Here is a 24387-nt window from a genome sequence, read left to right as displayed (position 1 = left end):
GGTCTAGCGTGGAGATGTATTGGGCCTTCCCTATGCGTTCGACCATCTCATCGACGCGGGGTAAGGGATATGTGTCAAAGGAGGATATTTTATTAACCCCCCGGAAATCGATACAAAACCGGACAGACCCGTCCGGTTTGGGTACGAGTACTATCGGGGAATTCCACTCGCTTACCGAGGGCTCAATGATACCCATCTTCAGCATTTGTTCCGTTTCCTGTCGTATCACTTCCCTGCGGGCCTCGGGGACTCTGTATGGCCTTTGTCGGATTACCTTCCCGGGGATGGTTTGTATCGCATGTTCAGTGATGGTGGTATGTCCCGGGGAGGAGGAGAACACCTGTCGTAAAGGGAAGAGGGCTGTTTCGAGTTCCTGTCTCTGAGGTGGGGTGATGTCGGGATCGATACAAGGGGTGAAGGAGAGGGGATCTGTGTTAGCCGACCCACTTAAGACGGGCCGAGGACCTTCCCATTTCTTTAAAAGATTGATATGATAGATTTGAGTGACTCCCCGAACGGGATCGATGTCTAGCTCGTACGTGACTGGGGTCACCTGACGTAATATGCTATATGGACCCTGCCACTGTCCCAGGAGCTTTTGATCGGAGGATGGAAGCATAAGTAACACCAGGTCTCCTACCAGGAAGGTTCGGGGTTTTGTGCCTTTATCGTATTGTCCTTTTTGCCTGTTCTGGGCGCTCTCTAGGTTCTGGCTTACTATATTTCTCATAAGGGCTAGGTGGGTTTTTAGGTTCTCTAGGTATTCCGGAAGGGGCCGGGTACGGTCGGGTTCTGCCTCCCATGCTTCTTGGGCCATATCAAGAAATGTGCGAGGGGGTCGCCCATATAAGAGTTCATAGGGGGAATACCCGGTGCTGCTTTGGGTGGCACAACGGATAGCAAACCGGGCAAGGGGTAGCATATCTTCCCACCTCTTGGCTTCCAAGCCCAGCAATTTCTTAAGGGTCTGTTTGAGGGTGGCATTATACCGCTCGACTAAGCCGTCGGTTTGCGGGTGGTATGCGGAGGTTCGAATTTGTTTGATCCCCAGGTTGGCACATACTTGTTTCATCAGAGAGGAGACAAAAGGAGTGCCCTGATCTGTTAGTATTTCCCGGGGAAAACCCACCCGAGTGAATACAGATATGAGGGCCTTCGCAATGTTCTGGGTGGTGGGTTGTCTCAGGGGCAGGGCTTCTGGGAAGCGGGTGGCATAGTCAACAATAACTAGGGCGTAACGACACCCGCTCCGGGACGGTAACAGGGGTCCGATTATGTCCATCCCAACTCTGCTGAATGGTATGTCAATGATGGGAAGGGGTTGCAGTGGGGCTCTAGGGGGTCGGTATCGACTATGCTTTTGGCAGACCGGACATTCTTTGCAAAACTTTTTAATATGTTGATATATTCCGGGCCAGTAGAACTTGTCCAGGATTGTTTGGCTGGTCTTTTCTTCTCCGAAATGTCCACCCAGGAGATGGCTATGTGCTAGGAAGAGCACTTTCTCCTGAAAGGGACCGGGGACTAGGAGTTGGGGTTTCTGTTGGACCCCCCCTTTTCGGTATAAAAGGCCATTTTTCTTAAAGAAGTAGGGACCTACGTTAAGGGGGTCCTCTTGATCCACAGCCCTTCTCCAGGCTTCCTGTAACAGAGGGTCTTCCAGTTGGGCTGCCCGGAACTCACGGTCCGTTTGCCAGGGGTGTTCATCCGGAAGCACTGGGTAGGCGCCAACATATTCCCTTTTCTCCTTCTTCTTCTGTGCTTTGGTTTTCACTGATTTACGGCTCTGCATGGGGGAGGACAATCCCATTGGGAAGGGGGCTTCTTCCCACCAGTGTGTCAGGGCTTCTGTGGTATCATGCAGCATTCCGGGCAGTCCGGGGTAGTCGCTTCCTAGGATTGCTTGTTCTGGAAGGGCGGGGATTAGTCCCATTGTAAGAGCTGTGCCGGGATCCTTTTCATGTTGGACCATTACTTGGGCGGTGGGGTAACTCTTGGTGTCTCCGTGCACGCATTGGATGGCAACCATGCCGGACGAAGGTTTGACCGGGTGTGATAGGTCTTGAGGTCTGAGGACGCTCTGTCGACACCCGGTATCCGTAAGAGCCATGAGGGTCTGTCCATCAAAGTTCACTGGACGTCGGAAAGGGGGAGGAGGGGCCCCCGGTACGGAGCACACATAGTTCCGAGCCAGACCCACTTCCATCGGCTCATCCTTGTGTGGGCAGTTCCTGGCAATGTGACCGAATCCGCCACAGCTATAGCATTGTGGTCCGGGATTAATAGGGCGATGTAGCACTGGGGTGGGGAAGAAGAGGGGAGGATCTGGTCTCCTCGGGACAGGGGGTCGTGGTGGTCGTAGTCCTGTAGGAGGATGAGGTTTGTGGGGGTGGTCGTCCTTTCCTCTCTGGAGCTCCTGTGCCCTGCTATAAGCGCTAGCAATTTCGATTGCTGTATTCAGCGTCAGGTGAGCATGCTGACGTACCCATCTCTGCGTGCCTGGGTGCAAAGATGATAGGAACTGTTCCAAGTAAATTTTTTCCAGGATATTCTCTTTAGATGAGTTGTCGGGTTTCAGCCAGCGGTTGGCGAGGTCTTTGATTCGGAAGGAGAGGGCCCTGGGAGTCTCTTGTGGCCCTTCTTTTACTTGGCGGAGACGTACTCGGTAGGTTTCCTCATCTATACCCAACCGCTCAAGAATGCATTTCTTCACGTCGTCATATGGAGTGGTACCTTGAATATTAGCTTGCTGATAGGCCGCCTGTAGATCCCCTGTTAGCAGGGGGCCTAAATAATGGGCCCACCGGTCCACTGGCCATCCGGCGGCATGGGCCAGCCGTTCAAAGTTGGTAAAGAAAAAGTCAGGGTCCTCCCCCGGTACGTATTTCTGCAGTACCACTGACGGGAGGGAGGACATCGGGCGTGGTTGCCCCAGGACATCAGTCAGTTTCCCCATAGCCTGATCATGGGAGGTTCCCTGTCCCTTTAAGACATCATGGAGCTGTCCTCGATCGTCCTCGGCAGTTTTGAGGAACTGCTCCATCAACTTTCCCAGTTGTTCTTGGGATTCCGCCATCCTTTTCATCACGGCCTCCATTCCTCCAGGTGATCCCACTTCTGACACCAGATGTGATCGTGGGCGGTCGGCGGACTGGTAAAGCAGGCGCGGAGGCCGGATATAGTGGGCGATAGTGATTTATTGAGGGTTTTTGTACAAGGTAATTCGGGGTCGGTATGAGGGTCCGGATCAACAACCCGTAGGGTGGATGCGTCTTCTTCTCTGTGGTCCTGGCGGGATGGGGTCCAAGGATCGTCCTCGTTCTTGGGTGTAGCCGCTTTGCTGTGGTCGGAGAACACCTCGGAGGGCAAACAAGAGAAAAAGAGGGAGCCGTTAGCTGTGCTTGGACTCTTGTTCCGGTTCCTTCACCGTTAACCCGGGAGTGCGTGGAAAGGAAGGGGGAAGTGGTGGCGGTATAGGTAGGGAAGGGCTTAAGGGAAGGGAAGAAACAGAAGTGCTCCGGGAGGTGGGGGGGAGAGGGGTGCTCTATTATACAGTGGGCAGTGCGTATTTACAACCTAACTAGTGCTTACTGGTGACGTGCCTAGGATAGCGGGAACAATTTACACTGGGAGGGGTTTCTAACTATGTACACAGGCACAAGGGAGCAACTGGTACTCACGCGCTCCGCCGTAACTCTCCTCCGAGTTACAGCCGCTCTCCAGCCACCTCCGTGGGACTCCACCACTCTTCGGACCACTCCTCGCGTTCTCCAATCCCGTCTTCTCCGTCCGTCACCGGTCCAGCCGAAGTCTCCTGCCACAATCCTTCGACAACGCTTGTGTATTCCCTTCCGGCTTTTCTGTATCCGTCCGTCTGAGGAGAGGCGGGACTTCCGGGTTCTCGGGGTATCCCTTCCGGTCCTGCCGAGCGTCTGATTGGTTCCTGCAAGGGAGAGAGGGGCGGGACGCCTGTCGTCAGGGACGCTGTTGTTGGGGAGTCTACGTGTCTGCCTGAACGGGATATGGTGCGAGGGGGTAACGGAGGGGATATACCGTCTCGGATATGGCGATCTTGGGGACCGAGATCACAGTACCACATTACGTTCCGAAGCTTACACTCTGTCCTTCTGTTTCCTGAATACTATGCTGGCCGCACATTGTACGTGTTAAAAGATGCTGCTGACTTTCTAAGGGGTTTGAGACTGCTTCCACGACCTAATACTTATGCATACACATGTACTGTGACACGATATTGCTGGCTGCATAATTGATGGCTCCTGTTATAGATACTCCTATAGGGACGACAATTATAGCTAACCTTAGAATACTATCACTGAACGTGAAAGGGCTTAACCAGCCGGTTAAACGCCAAAAGACACTTGACTATCTACGAAGACAGCGTGGTGATATAGCCCTACTGCAGGAAACAAAATTAGAAGCAAAGCAATTTCACACACTACGTAATAAGTATTATACTGAGGTGGTGGGCTCTGAGGCAGTCTCAAAGAAGAATGGTGTGGTGATACTAGTGGCCAAGAATGCAAATGTGGAAATAGTCTCTAGTGCAACAGATACGAAAGGCAGATGGGTCTCAGCGAGACTACTCAAAGATGACACTGAATTCTTTGTCACAAATATCTATGCTCCGAATACACATGATCCGTCCTTCTGGGTAGGCCTAACGAAACAGATAAACTCCATCCCCGACACGGCTGTCCATATTCTGGCGGGCGACTTCAATCTCCCATACGACCCAATACTGGATAGAGACTCTAAATGCGTCTTCCGCCCGGGAAGAGCCCATAAGGCGTTCATGAAACTATGCAATAGATTTCACATGGTGGACACGTGGCGTTTGATGCATCCTGATGACAGAGACTACTCATTCTATTCCCCACCACATGACTCGTTTTCGAGAATCGACTACATACTCATTTCCAACAACGCGGTGGCAAGAGTTGAGGACGCGGACATTGCCCCCAGATTAGTCTCTGATCACTCCTGCATCTCACTTACGTTGTCTAATATTAAACCGACCACCCGTCAATCTATGTGGCGATTCAATGACACCATTATTAATGACACAAAACACAAAGAAACCCTTGACACTGCCATTAAAGACTTTTTATTATTAAATAAGAGGGGAGACACTTCAGACACCACCCGTTGGGAGGCACTGAAATCCACCATAAGGGGACTTATTATAAAAATATCGTCTGCAATTAATAAGAACCGCACTGCAGCCCTATTGAAACTGGAGGAAGACATTTCAAAACTCCAACACACATACTTGAGGAGTAGAAACCCTGAAGTCCTAACTGAACTGTCCAATCAGAAATACACCTATAATAAACTTATTAGCGAAAAGGCGGGAGTTTGGCTAGACAGGAGGAAGCGTTTCAAAATTTGTGACTCGAACAAAGCGGGGAAAGGACTAGCGGCTTATCTTAAATTTAAAATTCAAAAGAATACCATAGCATCATTGCTCGATGAAAAGGGGAATCCTAACTCTGATCCCACTAAGATTGCGAATATCTTCAAGGACTTTTACGAGAAACTCTATGCTAAGAACATGCAAGTGGACAACGAAAAAATGAAGAAATACCTCTCCAAATGCACACTCCCAACGCCTACGGCCGCAGAAAGAGACTCCTTGAATGAGCCGATCTCTGAGTCGGAGGTTATTAGCGCGATCAAATCCCTCAAAAAGGGAAAAGCCCCTGGACCTGACGGTTATACAGCCCAATTTTATAAAACCTTTGCCCATATTCTTTCAACCCCTCTCCTAGAGGTCTTTCACGAAATTAGCAATACAGGTAAAGTTACGGGGACTATGGCAGAGGCTGTAATTGCGGTAATACCCAAAGAAGGTAAAGACCACAAACTACCCAAAAACTACAGGCCTATTTCATTGATAAATTTAGATTGCAAGCTCCTAGCTTCAATTTTAGCAAATCGCATTCAAAAAGTCCTGCCGTCTCTAATACATCCCTCGCAAGCGGGTTTTCTGAAGAACAGGCTCTCGAGCGATAACACGAGAATCCTGGCTCATGTCATTGAAAAAGCGAAACTCTTATCCACACCTACCGTCGCCATTACGCTAGACGCTGAAAAAGCGTTTGACAAAGTAGACTGGGCTTACTTAAATGCTGTACTACATAAATTTGACCTGGGCCCCGTATTTACCAAATTAGTCATGTCCCTATATGCCTGCCCCTCTGCTAGAGTACGAGCTGGCGGCGCTTTTTCCTCCCCATTTGGTCTAGAACAGGGCACTAGACAGGGATGTCCGCTATCCCCGTCCTTATTCCTCCTGGCTATCGAGCCTTTTCTATACTACATAAGGGAAAATTCTGACATCGCTGGAATCCCGTTCGCTGATTGTACCATCAAACTCACGGCTTATGCAGATGACGTGCTGGTCATGAGTGAACAAGCTGACAAAGCTATCCCAGCGCTAATGTCCACAATAGATGAATTCTCAGTTGTCTCTGGATACTCCTTGAACAAGGATAAAACTGAGGTGAAGTCTTTGAATAACCTATGTGATAAAACAATCCTGGGCGACTCCGGGCTTACCTGGCAGTCGAAGAGTTTTAAATATTTAGGACTGGAATTTGAAAAGGACTTGATATCCACCTTAAAGATTAACGAAGAGCTGCTCTATAAAAAAATACAAAAGCTATTAGACGGCTGGTCTCCTAAATTCCTTTCGTGGTGGGGTAGGGCAGAAACACTAAAGATGATGATCAGTCCTATGGTTAACTACATGGCATGTATGCTCCCCATGACCTTCACGGAAGACTTTTTACATAAAATTGAGAAATTGATCTCGGGTTTCCTGTGGAAAGGGAAGAAACCGAGAATTGCCATGAAAAAACTGCAACTCCCAAAGCTTAAAGGGGGATTAGGATTACCAAATTTCAGAAACTACCAGTCCGCCTTTCTCTGCAAACAGGGAGCCTCCTGGTTTATCGAAGACCCTGTCTACACGCCCTTATGGGTCAATATTGAAAAATCCTTAATAGGCAAAGCCCCGCTCTACGCTGTCCTAACAATGGACCTCACACACCTCACGAACTCTAAATACATCATGCTCAATACCAAGAGAGCACTTCTGCAGATAGATCGCGTTCATGCCTCTGGTCAACAAATCCACAACTCTTCCTCTGCGTCTTTATGGCATAACCCGTCTATTAAAATTGGCGGATCACCCATCATATGGGACCATTGGTCTGATAAAGGTATTAACGTGGTCTCTGACCTATACGAAAATAATATGCCGCTGCCATTCTCGACTCTACAGGCCAGACACTCCCTGCTACCGATTGACTTTTATGCCTTCCTAAAGCTAAAATCAGCCTTATCCACTAGGGCATTCAAGCTAGTGACGCCTTGGCTAAAAGCTATACTACCACACTTTCAATCCTCTGGACATTTTGTTTCAAAAATATATAAACTACTCGCACCAACGGCCAACAAGTCTATAAGGCGAAATGAGGTAAAATGGGAATCAGAAACAAACAACACTGGAATAAGTATAGACTGGGTCAGGATACATACATCAGCACTCACACACAAGGTGTCACCGATACTATCACAGACCAAATATATGATTATTAACAGGGCGTTTTGGACCCCACAGAGGCTATTTAAGGTTGGCCTGCGGGACACACCGAAGTGCTGGAACTGCTCCTCTGGTATTGGTGACCTTTCACACATGTTGTTCGATTGCCCCATGCTTCACACCTTTTGGACAAAAATCTTTGACTACATTGGACACACGTTTGATATACATCCCACAAGGGAATTCATCTATATTCTCCTAGGAGCCTTAGATCCATCACTAAAGGGGGACCATGACCGCCAACTCTTGGACCTTCTACTTACATTAGCATGTAAGGTGATCCTATGCAATTGGAAATCAACAGGTGAGGTCTCCTTCAATGCATGGAAAGAGTGGCTGTCCTGCATTAGGGGCACTGACAATCCCGCTTTACACTCATCACCATGGCAGGTCACCAACAAAAAACTATGGTCTTCTTTAGACCAGGCCTCCTTCACCTTTGACCCACCATGAAGGTCTAAATGATGAGGTCTTTACTCAGTAAACTTTAGGGTGCACGCTACATGAACTGTAATGATTATATCTTGTGCTCACAGACTTGACAATCCTATAAACATAAAACAGGAACAATGAAGTGTAAATGTACTATATGACTTGATTTAGACGGAGGGCTTTATGGAACTATATAAAAATGTGAGTATGCAATGTTGGTACTTTATTTTTCGTTTATGTACACGTATTGTTTTATGTATAATCCATGTCTGATTGCGGTCTCTTTGTAACATGACGATAACCCTTCAGATGCCTTCTTGCCGCTATCACTTCTGCTACCATTTATGTTATTTTTCAATAAAAATATGATTTGAACTAAAAAAAATAAAACATAGGTATACTACTGGAAGGGGAACTTTCTAGTACAAAAGCTCTCCTCTAAGAGTATGTGTGCTGTACAATGGATGCAGATAGAAAATTGAAAAAAATAAGGAAAAATGAAATGTTTCTCATCGTTATGCCTGCCTCTAGGAAATGTAAGGTTTTGGCACAAATCCCTATCTACACATCATAATAGGTGATGATTTGCATCAAAACCAATGGGCGGTCGTGTGGGAACAGCAATCAACCACCCATAATGCCAGTTTTGTCCCATGTTGACCAGTATATAATAGATGCTTTAGCTCATCCATGAAACAATTCATCAGATATACTTATAGGGCAACTTAAGATTTATTGGCAGGACAGCGTCAGTATGGGGAGCATAGCTGCAAGACAAATGACATGTCTTTCATGTTTAAGAAACATGTATAATCTTTACATGTGCATATTGAAAAGGCATACCATTTAGAAGCAAACATTTTGGAACAATTGCCATAGAAATGGACATTTCTCGCAGTTCCTGGAATGCTGTGTCAGTGAAATTGGGACATGTTACGCTTCACAGCAAGATCAGTAGACAAATGCAATGCAGGGAACTGAACACAGCAGGTACAATGTTGATGAACACCAGGGCCTGACTCAAATTTATGATTAGAAAGAAGCCTTAAATCTGCTGGTATATCTGTCCTCATACAATTTCAGTAGATTTATTAGACTTTGTGGGTTTTAAAGTTATTTTTATTATCTCATCTTAATGAAACTCTTCAATCCAGGTGGAAAACATTTCCTCCATGGAGAAATCCCTATACTAAGTATGGTGCAGTTTGTATATCTTCACAATCCACTTTACACTCTTGAATCTTTTTTTGAAGATAGGTTAAGGTGGGTAAATATGGTTGAGAAATTCCTCGGGAATTACTTTGAATACCCAAATAATTGCCACTTTTCTAATTGTCACTGTGACCCCTGGTCCTGGGTGCACTGATTCTACTGACCACTTCAAGTAAGTAGCCTCATGAAGGATGTTTGTGGAATTTCCACTATCGAGGAACACTTTTTGTACACCCAAGGCACAATTAAGTGTGCAAAAACATTTTGTTAATTGTGCCCGAGCTACGTATCTTTGTGTAGGATTAATCCCTTCACGTTTTGTTTGTGTCTTTCTACCAGTCACCAGTTGCACAAATGTTGAACACGGTTAGTTGAAATCTTTGTGTAGGAGGTTACTGCAGTGAGACAATACATCTGCACAATCCAGCAGCCTAAATCATGACTGTATTCACGCATTACCTCAACAGCAAATTGAGAACTGCCGCCAAGGTGTTAAGAGGGCCTTTCAAGCGAATTTCAGCTTTCAAGTTAATCTGGAACTACTCCTTATTAACTTACTTTTGTCCTTTATTTTTTATTTTAATCGTTTTTTCCCAATAGAATCATATAAATGAGGTTGAAAACACACAAGTCTCATCCAAAACACCAGCATCACACTTGATTCTTTTTTCATGTCTGCTCTAAATACAACTCTGAATGTTTGCCAGCCTAATGTAATGCAATCATAAATACAAATACTAGTAAACACACATAGAGGATCTTAGGGTTAACTCTCTTCATCCATTGGTCTGCGCGACTCTCATTTTGCTTCTGTCCACCAACAGCATTCAGTATGGAGAAGTGGCTCAGCTATTTTATTTGCTGGCTCACTTGCACTGGGAGTGACAGCATGTTGTTGATCACAGGTGCATTCCTCTTAAAAGAAGTACACTCCAGTCAGGGCTGGTGTTCCAACACTTTATTTTACTAATTAGAATACATTTTCCCCTGATGTGCAGTAACTCTAAAAAGGGCTTCTATACCTGTTCTAAGCACACCTGCCTGCTAGGAAGTACCCACACTCCTAATTATATGTGAAGGCTATTTTTTTTATTTTTTTTTTTATTTCACGCATTTGCACAACTATTTTCCCCTTCATTTTTTTTTGTGTCGTATACTTGCAATAAAAAAACCTGACCCATTGCACCAGTTTGCAAGGCCAAGCCCACACTGGCTATGCCATTGCTTGTTTAGATTATATCATCTGATATATTAATGTATTCAAATATACAATAGTTACGTTTTAAAATCAGAATAACAGGATTCACTCTATTAGCGTTGCTCTCCATCTTTGCTGCCTGGAAATCAATGGCAGGCCTCATGCCCCATGTTGCATCTGTATTTCAGTTGCGCTGCCAGCTGTGCATTGCACGTACCTTCCTAGTTTGTAATGTGCAATGGCGCCTGTCTGCTTCATTATCATACCAGCCTTTACCCTGACAAGATGAGAAACAAATTACTGCTGAGCAACGCTGGTGGCCCTTGCGGGTGCAGATTGGCTGATGCAGTGCAGCTTCCGACATGCTTCTGCCACAGATGCGATTGCTGATTGATGAAAATTGAAGACTGGTCACCAACTGCGCATTTCATGGTCCTTTACTTACACTAACAAACTGATCATCTGCTCGCGCTGTGATAGGCGGTTGGAGGTATTAATTGGCTCTCGCCTCTCACGCCTTTAGAGCAAGGTTCGTTAGCAGGTGCCACGTTCAATTAAGGCTCACCAAGTATCCAGATGGTCGTCCAAGTAAGATGCCATCGTACACCGTCTCATTTTGGGCAGGTTTGACATCTCAAATAATTTCTAATCTTTCTTTTTCAGCTGTATTGATTCATTAGCGACAAAAAGGAAAATCTGCCCTTACTGCTGAGCTCGCCTCCTCATCGCCCTGCCTTTGTCTGTTCCATTTGTGAAATAGTGTGAATCTCAAAACCAAAGCATTTCCTGTTCATCACCTCCCAAGAAAAAAGCTTTGTTACACAACCCTTAATATTATAATGGCTTCCAATCCATCCACTCTTAGATGTGCAGTTATCACCTGAGAGTTCCGGAGCGCGGTAGAGAAGGTACAATTACATTGGTTGACTCTATCCCATTCTTTGCCTTGTATGGCTCTAGATCGTATATAATTGGCTCCCTCATCCCATCGCCTTCTTTCTGGGCTGGTACGCGGTGGCCTACGTAGCCAACTGTGAGTCACTGCTTTATTCTGTACGTTTTCTTAATTGGAAGCCCTGGAAATGCTGTCATTGCTTGAAGTGCCTTTTATGAAGTTTCCTCAGGTGCAGCAGAGCTGCAGAAAAAAACTGTGCAGCCAGTTGTAGAAGGTAAAATCAGCTAACATAATTTCAGTATCAACTGTTCACATTCAAAAAGAGAAATCTTTGTGACTTGTCCCAGTAGCCCTATTAGTGACCACCTTCAGGGCTAATGCTGGAGATCTGTAGTTATGGTCTGTGTGTTTACCTCTTGTGTAATTCATGACAGCTGTTTTAACATGCTCCTGGTACACAGAGTCTGTCCTCAATACGAAGACTGCGCATAGAGTGCACTCTGTCTAGTCATGCAAGCACTATTAGGTGGGCACGTCCCTACTGTTCAGTATCCACACCAAGTGAACAGGTTGTACATTGCGCCCACTCCCTCCAAGATACAACCCCCATTAGATATTTTTTTTTGATATTTTGTGGGTATTTGTAAAGCGCGAGCGTTCGCTCCCAGGGGAGCATCATGGCGCTGGGCGAGTTACGGAGGAATAACTGAGAAAAGTGGTGAATAAACTAAAAAATAAGCTAGATGGCAGCCAGGACAGAGGAGTCTGATAGTTTGTAGACCCATGTCTTAAGAAGTTTCCTGAAGTTGTTCTCATTGTTGATGACTCTGAGGTCAATGGGTAAGGTGTTCCAGGCATTAGCTGCCAGAACATTAAAGGATTTTCCTCCCCTGGTCTTATATTTAAATCTGGGGATTTGGACAAGGTTAGTCCCAGAAGATCTCAGGCAGCGCGAAGGATTGTAGCGCTTGAAGCGGTTTACAAAATAGCGGGGTCCTGTATTTTGCATGGTTTTGTGGACTGTGAGAAGCAATTTGAAAAAGATTCTTTTGTGCAGTGGCATCCAATGAAGTGAATTCAGGGCTGCGGATGCAGATGACCTTCTGGGGAGTTGTAGAACCAGTCGGGCTGCAGCATGTTGTAGACTCTGCAACTTCCTGAGGGTGGATTTTTTCACCCCAGCCATAAGGCCGTTGCAGTAGTCAAGTCGGGAGAGTAAGAGGGCTACCGCGACTGACTTTCTGGCTGCAATTGGGAGGAAATCAAAGAATTTCCTCAGAGATTTTATTAGTCCAAAGCATCGACCGGCAGTGATCTTGACGTGGTCGTCGAAAGTAAGGGAAGAGTCAAATTGTACGCCCAGATTTCTGGCTGATGTAACTGCACTAGGAGGAGCCTCGGAGCCTGTGGGCCACCAGTCTTTGGGGGAAAAAGAAATATTCTTGCCTATTGGGATGATCTCTGTCTTTGCGCTATTGCATCTAAGATGATTAGTGTTTAGCCATACAAAGACATCGGAGAGGCAATTTTTAAAGCGGAGCTCTGCGTCCGTACGCTGTTTGTCGATGGTGACGACCAATTGCGTGTCGTCAGCGTAGGACGTAACCAGAATGCCATGTGACTCTATCACAGCTAAGAGGGGTGCCATGTAAATATTAAAAAATAGGGGGCTCAATATGGACCCCTGGGGCACTCCAGATGTAATTGGCTTTTCGCTGGAAAGATATGGTCCTAGTGCTACGGTCTGGGACCTGTTTGATAGGAATGATGAGATCCAAGCCAGGGCTGAGTCTGTCACGCCGATCTCTCGCATTCGATTGATTAAAATAACGTGCGAGATGGTGTCGAATGCCGCTGTGAGATCCAACAGGATGAGGACAGCTTGCTTGCCCTCATCCTGTAGGAATTTAATGGAGTCAGCAAGCTCGATCAAAGCTGTTTCGGTCGAGTGACCGGAGCGGAAGCCCGATTGCTGTGGGTGCAGGATGTTATGGGCTTCTGTGAAGGTTTTAAGCTCCTCGTGCACTAAATGCTCCGTGACTTTGCCTAGGAAAGGAAGTAAGGAGATAGGCCGCATATTAGTCAGGTCTGTGGGTGGTTTATTCTGTTTTTTCAACAGAGGTTTGACAGTGGCCTTCTTCCATTCGGCAGGTACAATTCCGGATGCAAGGGATTCATTAATGATTCCATTGATGTGGGGATTGACTGTATCAATCAGGTGGTGAAGGATGATAGGAGGACAGGAGTCCGTGGGTGCTCCTGATTTACAGGCGCGGATTGCCTTGCTTGTCTGTTGCAAGGATACTGGTTTAAAACTGGAGAGAGGAAGGTGATTGACTGTAACTTGTGTGATGGTCGTCGGGGGTAGAGGAAAGTCTTTCTGAATGTTGACAATTTTGTCAACAAAATAGTCTGCAATTTGGTTGCAGAGACTCTCTGACGGAGGTATGTCAACGGTAAGAGCTTTCGGGTGGGTGAAGGACTTGACTATGGTGAAGATGGTTTTTTGGTTTTGGCGCGCTTCCATTATGAGATTAGTAAAATAGTCCTTTTTGGCTGCTTTAATGTCAGAGAGATATACTTTTCTCTGTTGAACATAGCGAGTTTTAGAGGCCGTGTCATAAGTTTGTCTCCAGTGTCTTTCAAGTCTCCGGCAGATGGGTATGCTCCCACTAAGCACAGCCTGTGTGCTCTGCGCAGCTCTTCATGGTGAGACCCCCTCCCTCCAGGTACAAAATCCATTTAAATTGGCGAGCCACGACTACCGAGAGGCTGCGCTCTTTGTGCAGCTCTTCACTGACAGGGGTCCCTCACTCCACATACTTGTCTGCTTACATAGGGAACGGCCTGCTATGTCCATTTAGATATGTTTGAAATATTTTGCTTTAATTTGCAAAAAATAATAAAGCCTAGGAATTCACTGACAAAACAAATGTTAAGGTGGGTATATTATCTTACTTTACGTTAAAAACAAATACAAATTCAATGAAAAACCAAAGGGTAAAATGAGGTCATAGTTCGGTGAAAATGTCAGTCACAAATAAAACAAATTAAACTAAAAAAACTCAAAATTCACCAGTTATAGTTCACTGAGATAACTGTAACTTGTGTTCCTTCCATGCACTGCATATGACCTCACATATTACATCACTCATGACCTGTTCAATGGCAACTTTGATGACATCACCAATTACATGCGAAATGATATTGATGACCTCATCCATCATACTGCGGTTCAATTTATTGTACAAACCAATACAGCCTTTTATATATGTAAATAAGGGCTAAATGGCACTGGATCCTGTAGAGCATACATTACATAAACATGCTTATGTGAAATAATTGGACTGTCTATTGCAGGGGTCTCGAAACCGATCCTGGAGGGCCGGATCCATGCCAGATTTTTTGGATATCTCCATTGATATACATGTAGTAATATTAAAAATCTACCATGGATCCGGCCCTCCAGGACCGGTTTGGAGACCCCTGGTCTATTGCCTCTAGACACACAACCCTGTTAGGTGGCCCAGCCCCATCTCCTCACATCCGTGGCAATGTGCCCACAGTTTCAAGGAGAATCCACTACGTCCAGACATACCCTAGAAGTTTCACCTATCACAGTGAGCTAAAGAATCTAGAACCTGGACTGTGCCACATTTTTGGAAGAGCTGTACATCGTATTTTAAGTAATTGTGGATCTTTGCTGGAGTGTGAGACATTAAAAGTTCTTCCTGTAATACCATTTGGATGATCGGCAGGCTCGCATACCATACCTTAAGTGTTTCCATATAATGATCCTGGGACGTTCGTGATCATTAGAGGATTTGAACTTTTTTATTATTGCCCTGAGGAAGCCCTATTCAGGGCGAAATGTGTTGGCTGCAATTTTTGGCTGTATTGTTCCATCTTCTTACGCCATGAGTGGTCCAAGAATCCATTAAAGGATCATTTCCAACATCCTTGAAGAGTCCAAACCTTTTCGTTTACTGTGCATTTGTTATTGTTGACATATTGATGTTGCCTCTCTGTGCTTTTTTTCTAATATGCACAGCTGTTGCCCTGTGCACAACTTCTCATGGAAAACATACTCCACAGACTCTCAAACCTTGTTAGGTGGAGAAAGCTCTACTACACACAGCCCATGTCCTGTGGACAATTATTAACGGAGAGCCCGCACCCTCCCCTGGGAGGCTGAGCATTGCACAAAATCTTACACTTGTTGGCAGTACAGAAGCTCAAGGTGTAGCTGACTACTTTTCCGTGTCAGAAATATGTAACAAACTTGCATACTCCTTGGGTGATATCATCAGTGATGTAATTTCAGATGTCATCCTTGATGTTATCAATCAAGTCATTGAACATGTCATGAGTGATGTAATATGTGAGGCCATAAGCAGTGCATGGCAGGGGCACAAGTTAAGGTAGCTCAGTAAACTATAACTTGTGAATTTCAGTGTTATTTTAACTTTAAAATTGCATTTTTAACTGACATTTTCATCCAACTATAAACTAACTTTTTGTCAGTGTGTGTGTGTATATATATATATATATATATACATACATATATATATATTTTTAACTGTAACTTCCTTGTACTTGTCCCCCATACGGTAACGTATTGAAGTGTTTGCCAGATTACTTAAACTATACACAAAATATAAAATACAAATAAATGTTCAAATGCCACCAGGATGGTCATTATCTATGAAAAAAATGACTGCAAAATGACAGAACCTATCAATAAATGGTATCTAAAGAAAACAGGAGAAATAACTGCTTAGAGGGGAGCAGTGACCCGCCCTTGGTAGAATGGTCGGTGACCGGCTCATTGCATGGATTGCTCTCAATTCCCTTAATCACTCCAACCTCGCTGACAAATGTATTTTATACATCCTTTGAATGACTGGAGATCTTTTAATATATGTGTGTTTCTATTACCTGGGAGAAAGGGTTAGACTGTGTAAGTATGCATTTCAAGAATTAAGTGTTCTTTGGGATCTTCTGGAGGCATCTGCTTTGCGCCATGCACCTATTGTCCTTAAGCACTTTGGATGAAGGACTTTTTCTTGCCATCTCAGTTGACCTAAGGTTGTTCCTTCTGCTTTGTTTTTCCTAGTATCATTAGTATTCGTATCCTTTCATGTTTCTCTGTTGCCTCTCTCATGTGGCACAGAATAAAGATGAAAGGGTTTGTGCCCCAAAGCAAGACCCACTTCACTCAATCCATGGTCTGTGTCAGTCCACCCTTTCTGAGCATACCATGCCCCATTTTTGTTGTATCGGTAGGCAGGAAGTGAGGCAGAAAAACACTGAAAATAGACTTCAAAGAGCACTAAAAATAACAGTCACTAAACGCAGCCATATGCATGGCTGGCCTTGCTGATGGGTGCAACAGTCCTAATCAAGGAATAAGTGAATGGACGTTGCTCAATGTCTAAGCTGTTGGCTGAGGTCTTCTACATCTATGTTCTGATAGAAAGCTGTATTTCCTACAGACAAACATGCCACTCAGAGTATCCTTGGTGAACTGCTCCATATGCCGCTAAATTTAGCAGGCAAACCAGCTGTCACTGGTAAAAATGTGTCGGGTAGTAGCAACAAATTGACCAGTACACCTGTTGCTTCTGTTCGTCCAAGAAGGGTTGATATGAAGGACCAGGAGATGGCAACGTTGATTCAGACTCTGCCATGAAGAATTTGCAAATAGAACTAACTTTTCTGTGCATTAGACCAGAGGCTTAACACAGTTCCCTGTGGCCCCTGTGATGCAGGGGGGCTCCAATTCTCTAGGGGGGGCCACAATCCTTCAAGGGGCCCCATTAGGCGTAAGTCGTACTCGCGGCCTTTTATCCCATTATTTTGTTATGCCACTGTATTAGATTTAATCATTACATTTAATTAGCATTATAGTAGCAATGTAGTTGTCAAACATTAGTACCAATCATCAGTAAAATAGTACGCTCACAACGCATAAATGGCTGGAAGAAACAATATGCAAGCCAGATCAGTATAGAGCAGGGGCAGCTCCTCCGCTAAGGTGAAGGAGCATCGCCTCACTGCTTTTGAACGTGAAAACTAAAATTATGATCATTTTATTTTCGCAGGTTCAGGGCTGGGGCAGGGTGGGGCTGAAGGCAACGGGTAAGGAGTGATTTGCACATTCCAAGTGGGCATGACTGCTTGGTCACCCGCACTGGCTCGACCAAACAGTTTGTGCACTTGCGTGTTTCCCACCAGGCTGCATTACACAGCCTGGTGGGGAACATGCCCAGGCCCCCAGCCCCATCTGAGTGCCGATCAACGGCGCTCAGACAGACCAATCACAATGCTGCATTGCAGCGTTGTGATTGGCTAAGGGGAGCCTCAGTGCTTCCTGGTTCCGGGGAAGCGGAGTACAGACTCGGACAAGGTAAGTACCTCTCCACCCTTATTCCCTGCCAGCCGCTACTGGTAGAGAGTAGCCAAATTATTATATTGAGCAACAGAGTGCTGCTCCACACAACAATTCCAAAGTGAGCAAGCTTACCAATACATTTGCTTAGTCTCATAGGTGTTTGAACAATGTGACCAATTCCTGCACACAGAACTAAAATTATTTGTGACACATTGAATACATATTACTGTCACCCATCAATAATGTAACATGAACAATGAAAACATTTCCCACTGATTTCTGTCTGGACACCTATACTTTTGTAAAATATAAATGCACTACACTACGGTCAATTATTACTTTCATATAACTTTCACCAACACCCTTTTCTTGCACGGCCGTCAGACTTGAAAGGAAGCAACATCAAATATAACCCTATGAGAACATTTGCACTTCTGCCAAAACACACTGTTAGCCATGGAAAGAAACAACGGACCAGCAAGCCAGGCAGTTTCAACTAAGTCCCAATTTTATTTTTCATTTTCCAGAGAAAGAAAAATGTGCATGTTTAAGGCCTACTGTTATAGAAACTACAAAATCGTGTCATACATATTTAGTACTTAATGTGCGCTGGTGGTTTCCGGTGCTCAGGCCTGAGTGTGGCTCACTGGTTAGAGGCGGCAGACCCGAGAGCAGAGGACGGCCCGGGACCAGGGTTCGATTCCCGGCGCGGCAGGTTTCTGGACCAGGGTCAGCGGACTCGATAATTCTCTCGCCTCGGTGCCCACTCTGATCAGCGATCACACTCGGCAACTCTGGGCATTAGCTTGCCTCATCTTCACTAACGGCCCCACCAGACCGCCGGAGATGCCTGGTCTCACCCTGGAGATACCCATTAAGGGACCATCTCTCAGGGAAGCCAGGAAGGGTTTCGCAGGGGTCGAAGCGCCTTGGGACCCTCCGGGTAAGTAGTGCGCTATATAAATGCCTATACATTTACATACACATTTACACTTATTTAACAAGGCCGGTACTATAGATTTATTTAGGGCGGGCAGGTGTAGTGCAGATCATTTTTAAAAATGTATGCAAGTGGCTGGGCATTCTCCTCCTGGGAGATTGAATGCCAGCGAGTGCCTCTCTTCCTGCCTCCCCTTGCTGGGCCTCATTCAACCGCACTGCCTTTCCAAAATCAAAGTAAAATCAGCTTATCCCTGGTAGCAATGTGGACATGTTTTCATTTTATAATTGCTGACTAGTTATATCGAGGGCTTAAAAAAGAAGCGGAAACCAGGCAGTGAGAGCTATAGTCAAGGCCCATACACCAGGACTCCCATTTCCAGGGCTTAATTTGAGCCAGTGGTTTCAAGTGGTGGTCACCAGAACTCATTTTAGGGACTGGCACAGAACAAGAGCGAAAGGTAGAAAAGGAGTAAAGAAAATGGAAGAGTAAGACTTGAAAATAAGGACAAAGGGAGAAAGCATTGATGAAAAAGAATCAGCAAAAGTAAGAAAGTGGCAGAGAGTGACTAGTGGTAACTGAAACAAATGCCAACCCTGCATTCGGCAGGGCAGGCAACGTGCTTCTGTGAAATACTTTGAGCCCTGGCACTTATTTTTTCATACACATTAAGCACTATATATATTTATAATGTGTCAATTAACTTTCTTACATCTAGGCGCTCTTTTTATACTAGAGTTAGGTCTGTGCATTTTAAGTGGAACTTGTATGAACAAAGGATGGCAGGTCAGAGCCAAACATGGCTGTGTTGTTCCATTACGTGCATGTCTACTTTAAAACCAAGTTCTTACTGAAATTGCTATTTCTTTTGAGTTAGACGTACGCAACAAACCTCTTCATTTTGGAATGCTCAAATATTCATATATATAAATGCTTGCTTAAGAGGCAAAAATATGGATGTATTTTTAGGAGCAGAATGTTGGAAGTGTTGCCCGGTTGAATATTGGCATTTGTATTTCCAAAGGTTTTACTGAGGTATAGTTGGATATCTTTAATTTTGAAAGATTGACAACACAAGTCCAGAACAATCAAAAACGTTGTTCCACACCAGGATGAGCTGTTCGTTTTTTAAATTGTCTCATCAGTTACTTTCTGATGATTTATTTATGACGAACTCGTGGGAGTTCTGGTTGCCTTTCAGAAATTTTACTTCTGCAATTTTGTCTTGTTACAAAGTACAGATTGTGCTCCCATCAAATAAAGTTGCTGACAGAAATATGTATCTATTTTTCCAGATTGAATTGGAGTTGTGAGGGCATTTAAGTGATCCGTGTTTCTGAAAGCTTATATTACATTGCTCTAGTAACTTAGACAATGATGATTAAATATTAGAATCTGTGATTGTCTCATCCTATCAGGAAGTTCATTAATGTCTCTAGAAGATCATACCAAGAGTACTCCGGAGCTACACATTTTATGTCTCACATCCAGGCAGGTCAACTGTCTGTTGCTGTAGACCGATTGTCTCCAATACATTCAAATATATAAATATTGTGGGTTAGGTCCGCCCACTTCTCCTGATTGGGTAACTTGCTTGTCAATCTCATTTCCCTGTTCCTTATTCAATAGCATTCCCCCCAATTCTTTATTCTTCCTGCTTCTGGAGCATTTCTTCTTTACGATATTCTGTTTGGGTGACTTGTACTTTCCCCACCGCTTACAATCAGAGAACTACTTTTTCTGAGGAAGTGCACGTTTTTACTTGTTCTCTCCCATGTGTGCTGCTTACACCGTCATATGCCCGCCTCCTTTTTTCTTTGTGTTTATCTCCATCACCCAACTCGTCTGCTGGTATCCCCATCTCTTTCTGTCTTGCTCAGCTTTGTATTAAAATTCCCCGTTGGTCCCTGTCCTCAGGCTTCCCACTAAAACTCATTGGCACTGTATGTTGCCTCACCCTTACCGCCCCTCCCCCCCCCCCCATCCCCTAATGCTCCCCGTCCCACCATACTCCTTTTTTAATACATTTTGTTTTCAAATTTCAGGAGCACCAGACAGCTGCAGTTTGCTTCTTTCTGTAAATGTTCTTGTGCACACATTTATTTAGCGCTCCAAAATGGGCATATGCCACTTTGGAAGGGCAAATTGTAAAAATGTCAGCCTCGTCCTCATGTATGTACACGCAGGCATATTAACACATGCATTTTTATCATACTCATGCTGTTGGTGATGCAGTGCTTAGTTTGTAAAAAAAAAGTGCAGGGGCCCTCGTCAGGAGGCCATCACAGTTTGCACCACACATTGCTACTGTACTTACACTGCTACAAGTGTGACGATTCGGTCTGTTCGAGGCCGCCAAAGCTATAGATATGGCTTTGGTGGCAGGTATTAGTTGTTTTGAATATATATTGATTTAACAAACAACTGTTTTTCTTCTCATCTTTAAATTACAGAAACAGCACCACCATGTGGCAGCTGTCATAAGTGCAGGTTCCAGCAATTAAGTGCCTGTGCTGAGCACCAGAAACCACTGGCTCAGATTAAGCACTGGGGTGCTGTAGTATTGTGATAAATATGCACACATGCTTGATGATGTGAGTGAAAGTGACCATCACAGCCAGAAAATGTAAACAGTTTGTTTGGGTAGCTGCAATTCGTTGTGTCGTTTTTTTTCCATTACCCAATGATAATTGGGGTCAGACTGGTCTATAGGGCTTTCAGGCAGTGCCTAAAGTGCTTGTCTAATAGGTCCGTGTGTGGGCCTAGTTTTTAGCTGTTTGTAGGCCTGTGTTCTGGTCTGCTGGCCTGGTTTTTACTGTTCATTTCCCAGATATAATTTGTTTTTGCATGCTACAACCTCAAATCCACAGTCTTCTATAGCTTGGAATATAATTATACAGCGTTTTTTATAAGTTTAAAATGGCCCCAAATTGCATGCACGATTATCATCCTCATGCTGGGATTGCTGTATCATCATGATACATATCCACACATCTGCAATGACGCTTGCTTTTATACCATTGCGCTTTTTTTGCCAATACAGTAAGCATTAGCCACTTAATAAGGAAACAAGCATTTTCACAGTTGCTTTTTTTTTTTCTAAGGCTAGAGCGATTGGCTTTGTCTGTTCTTGTTTCTCGAACTTTACAATACAAAGACAACAGGCCCGATTAAGAGTTTGGCGGTGTGGGAGCGGGCCTCCGCCACGCTCCCACACTGGCAAACTGTGCCGCTGCCAGCCAGATTACGAGTATTATCGTGGTCTGACGGTGGAGTGGCTGTCCCACGGCAGTGCTGTTTAAAGGCTAATTTGAGAGAGCCTGAAACTGCACTGCAACGGCACACCCAGTGCACAATCCTGCACGGCATGGACTGTGCAGTCCATATCGTGCAAGAATGGGGTGCATGCACACAGAAGGGCACCACATGTGCCCTCCTGCATGCACCCCCTTGCACGTTGCCAAGAGTGGGCCCTGTCGGGCCCTCTTTATTTCCTCACTGCTAGCAGTTTCATGGAGTAAGAACCTCCATGAGACCGCTGGCAGTGAGGCAAGTCGTAAAATGCTTGGCGGTGCTGCAGGGCATCACCAAGCATATTGCGGCCCTCAGACCACCCCGCGACCACTAGTGGTGCCCTGGCGGTCTGACCGCCCTAGTGGTAATCCGCCGGTCGAACCGCCGGTGCTATGGTGGCCAGACCACCACCGCTGCACCACCATCAGTTTAACGGTCCTTTGATTGCCAAACTCATAAAAGGTCCAAAATGTTAGCCATAACAATAGAAGGGAAGGTAACAGTGTGAGAATAACCACCACAGCCAGAAAATGTAAACTGTTTATTTTAGAAGCGGCACTTTATGGTTTATTTTGTAGGTTGCCCAATGATAATCAGGGTCAGACTGCCCTATAGGGCAATCAAGAAGCGCCTGAAGTGCTGGTCTGACAGGTCAGTGCATAGACCATTTTTAAGATGTTTGTAGGATGGCTTTTACTGTTAATTTCCCTGATTTTAATGATATTTCTTTCAAAAATGCATGTGACAACCTCAAATCCACATAGTCTTCTATAGCTTGTAAAACAATGATACTGTGTCTTTACAAGTTTAAAACTGCCCCAATTTTCAAACTTAGATCCCTTTTTCAACTATTTAATTCACTAATGGGACCACTTTAATTTTGGTGCCTGTGCCTAAGTCCGACCCAAATATTTGTTTAGTTTCTTTAGTCCATTTGTGTTCTAATTGATTTATTTCTATTATATTTGACCTAAATAGGATGTTGAAGCATGCATATTTACATTAACAAAGCAAGTTTATGGTTATTAACAAACCAATTGCGGGTAGTTTCTCACATTGAAACGGCCAGGTTTATAGTATGCATACAACGTGGGAGTCGCCCCACTGATTGACCATTCATGCCAGCCCGCAAACTTATGCCACATAGTAACAAAGACTCAGTTATTTGAGCTTCACAGCGTAGCCTTTATTTTTACCTTCAAGGTACTCATCACTTTATTTCTTCAATATTCACTCTGAACTTAAAAACTTGAAGAGGCAACCGTTCCAAGGTTACATTTAGTCAGAAGATTGTATACATGTCACAGGCATGGCATAACCATCAAGACATGCAATTGGTTAATGACGACTCCAACTGCGCTCGCTCTGCCAGCAAGCCCCAACTTGCACTAGCCCCTGAGTGCCACCAAGGGGGTCCGACAGCATAGGTGTAACCCTTCAACCACCGGTCACCTTTATTGGTAAAGGTTTTTCCAGACCTCCATCCCAGAGGTGCCACCGCTAGGGCCCCCGAAGAACACCTGGGCCCCACTGGAGTTTCTGATCACAGGCCCCCCACCCTCCCTAAAAAAGTTTTTTAACACACCAGTATCTCTGGTAGAGCAGGAGAGCCTGTGACCCCAGCAGGTCATCCCCCCCCCCCCCCCACCTCCCCCAGCCCAGAGCCCAATTGAATGTTCGCTCTGTCCCAAGGGTCTTTCAGTCCATGCCAGAGAGAGTCCACGCCATTTTTTGCTGCAAGAAACCCAGCCACCTGGCGAGGAGCTCACTGGCGCTCTCACCCTCCCCCCTCCTATAGCTTGACTACTCATCCCTGCTGTGATGGCCCCCAACTCTGTTTCAATAAATAGTTCATGACACTTGTTAGACAGGTGTACACCATCTGGCAAAAATAGCTCTGAATTGGATATTCTGATCAAATTATGCCTTATTGTGTGAATTGGAGATCCATCCAATAACCTTTCTACAGACTGATTCAATATCTTTACTGACCTGTTCAGTGCTTGAGTAGGTGCGCCTTTGGCCCATATCTGAAGTGGTGTCACTTCGGACGAAAATATGACTGTCAGGCAAGAGTTTCTTTACCCGTGACAGCATGGCGAACAAATCAATTAATCATCAGGACATCAGGGGTGGGTGTTAGAAAAAGGATTTGTGGGTGGCTAGGGCATGTGCCTAATCCAGGCAGAAACCACCACTCTAGTTAGGGCAAGGGAGTTACAAGCTGAAGATAAACCCTACTCAACCCCTTGGTAGCTTGGCACCAGCAGTCAGGCTTATCCCAGAGGTAATTTGTAAAGCGTTTGTACAACACACACACAGGAGCAACACACTAGGCACACCACAAAAGAATCTCAACACAATGTTATATAAAAAATAGCCTTTGTATTATCCA

The 24387-nt window shown here is 45.0% G+C and overlaps 1 protein-coding gene across 1 annotated transcript in view; it reads left to right on the top strand.

Annotated features, from left to right (window-relative positions):
* Window positions 1-24387, top strand: part of DAPK1 (death associated protein kinase 1) — a 633429-nt gene that overhangs the window by 245642 nt on the left and 363400 nt on the right. The gene's annotated exons all lie outside the window — the stretch shown is intronic.

The sequence above is a fragment of the Lissotriton vulgaris genome, chromosome 3_1 (assembly GCF_964263255.1).
Source record: "Lissotriton vulgaris chromosome 3_1, aLisVul1.2, whole genome shotgun sequence".
Lineage (NCBI taxonomy): Eukaryota > Metazoa > Chordata > Amphibia > Caudata > Salamandridae > Lissotriton > Lissotriton vulgaris.
This window is presented reverse-complemented; position numbering and strand designations above follow the sequence as displayed.